This window comes from Cryptomeria japonica, chromosome 6 (assembly GCF_030272615.1).
Source record: "Cryptomeria japonica chromosome 6, Sugi_1.0, whole genome shotgun sequence".
Taxonomy (NCBI): domain Eukaryota; kingdom Viridiplantae; phylum Streptophyta; class Pinopsida; order Cupressales; family Cupressaceae; genus Cryptomeria; species Cryptomeria japonica.
Genome location: NC_081410.1, coordinates 452,091,004 through 452,093,971, shown reverse-complemented (window position 1 = coordinate 452,093,971; position 2,968 = coordinate 452,091,004).

Sequence of the window (2,968 nt, the reverse complement as noted above, 5' to 3'; positions counted from 1 at the left end):
AACATGAAGACATCATTTGAAGGTGAAGTTAGGTTTTTGTAGAAGCATATCAGCATTACACCGGTACTGAATCCAGCATATGAAGATGCTATTTTGTGCAGTACATTCTCATTGGATTTAACCATCCAACTGTAGTTAGTGTGACTCCTATTTGTGTTTGAGCAGTGAGCTCTAGGCTATTGGCCTTTCTGCATGTGCAGACCCCTCTTGTACACTTACTATCTACAGTAGTATCATCTGATTGTGGGTAAGGTTTCCCATCGTGGTTTTTCCCCTTATAGGGTTTCCACGTACAATATTTGTGTCATGTGTTGTGGATGACTTTATGTTTATGTTTCATGCATTAATTCTTACCGGTACAACATTTCCTGTTAATACTGTTTACCAGCACAATTAACTGTCTTATCGGTACTAAGCAATAAGTTGGTTAATAAGATTTTGGTTTGAATTTATTTGACAACTGATTCACCCCCCCCTCTCAGTTGTCCCCGAGACCTACAGAGCTGAGGCTCGAGCAGAGACTTTGGCGAGAGTGGCGGTGGGTGGCTCGATGAGAGATACCCTAAGAGAGGTGGCTTTGAGAGACAAGGAGGCAAAATACTACCAGAGGCATTATGAGGATATGGTGCCTAGGGAGCGCCAAGTTCCGAGTTTCACAGCTTCAAGATCCGGTCGATCTAGGTAGATTGGGTTGAGGACAGAGAGCAGAGGTGTGACAGGGTCACCTTGACAGGATCCACCTGGAGATCCAGGTGCTGGGACATCTGCTACGAGGCCATCACCCTTAGGAGATAGTCATACCTGAGAGACATTGTCTCCTTTGTATTTTGATCATTTTGTTGTATTTGGCACAGACATGACATATTTTGTACATTTGATCATTTTTGAGATATATATATATATATATATATATATATATATATATATATATATGACACCATTTTCCATGACCTTCATGTGATGTGTTATGGATGATGCTTTCTATATGTTTTTGATGCTTCTATGATGATGATGCAATTCTTAGATGTATGTGATTTGATATGTGATGAATATGATGTGTTTATGAATGATGTTGTGAGATGTATCTTGAAAATGAGATGTATGATAATGATATGCAACTAATTGTAAAATGATCTGCAACTAATTATAAAATGATATGCAATTAATTTGAGCATCCTCATTCTTTCATTTGCCATCCCTGTATAGTCACATGTTTTTGCTTTCTTTGTAGGTATCATCATTGAACATTGATTTGTTGGGATATGTTGAAAATTTATACAAGCATATTGGTATAATTGAACCATAATGACCTGAGAAAAATTTACATGATTTTTGATTTTGCAAGACAACACAAGCATCAAGGTATAATTGAACTAGGACGACCTGAGTGTGGCTTGTGTATAAACAGACAAGATTAAACCATTTGTATGCGCAAAGTGGAATCATGTCTTCAGTGATATGCTTTGAATCACGTCTCGAGACAAGTATTTGCACAGTACAAGTGATCGCCTCACAGACAAAAAACTAAAAAATATTGGAGTCCCCATGACTTTCTCTAGATTGATGCATCATTGAGAAAATGTAGAGGATCCAATAGTTCAAGAAAGTTCAAGTGCAAAAATAGTCAAAACTTTATGCAAGATGCAAACATTTGATACTTCAGAAAATCATCCATCATGTGTTGTGAATATTTTTAAGTGATCAATGTGTTGTTCTTGTGATTGTTGATTTGTTTGCTGGATATGATTGTTTGAGTTTGCTGCAAGTTTTGATGCTCTGAGTTTGCTGCAAGTTTTGATGTTCTGAGTTTGCTGCAAGTTTTGATTGAAGATGAAAGTTTGATCAATGCTGCCCCTAGCCGAGTTTTCCTCCTAATGTGGATATGTATTATGATTACCAAGCCATGGTGGGATACGATGAAATGATATTTGGATAAACTAGGATAGTGACTACACTAAGTATGTCTTGGATAATGTGATAAAATGTCGGGTGATGGACGATAGTGCTTGACTGTGGATATAAAGGGCTTGTGAGTATAGATAGATAGAGGATTTGTCCTCTCACAATAGCGCCAGTTGCCAGGTTTTCACCGGTTGCTTTTATTGTACCTTTTTATTTTCTTTTTCTTGATTTTTGATATTTTTTGATGTTTTGATATTTTTGACTTTTTCGTGCATTAAAATGCTCAAGTATAGTATTTCTTTAGATGGATGTTGCTAGTTGGTTCATCGAGAATGTCTCCTTTTGAAGTTCTTAGCTGATAAGCAACTGATCCATAGGTTGATATGATAACATAGGGACCTAACTATTGGCATTTGGCATTATAACAGACAAGGGGAGATTGTTGGCATTTCAATAAGGATATTGAGAAGGTTGTTGATGATTATGGATATAACTGATTAAGGATGTTTACTATCTTAATATTATTATTTTGTCATTGATGTCAAGAAATTGATTTTCTAATTCAGTATGATGTTGCCATATCTTGAGAAGTATGATTTGATGAGTATAAAGATGTCGGTAAAAGACACAGAAAGAATATGATGAATAAGGGGAGAAATAAGTTATTCAATGGGCAACTATTACCGAGCTAGACAATGATGAGATCTTGATGATTAGATTGTTTTGATATCCTACATATGTTATAATACTATACTATGTTACCGAGCAAAGAACCTAGTCGGTAAATCCTAAGGAACCTAGTCGGTAAACCCTAAGGTTATTGCTATCAGCTAATGAAGGCAGAATGTCTACCGAGTGAAGTTTAGTATTTACCGAGTTGCAACCGAGTAATAACAGAATACATTAAATGATTACATGCATTATTTAATGAAGGAAGCTGATGAGCTGGCTATGATTAAATGATTGGTATGTCGTGAATGAATTTTGTTAAAGAATCTATGGCAAAGGAAAATCGGCAGGAAGATCTATAGCTTAGATTGAACCACAATACCCTAGCACAAGTTAC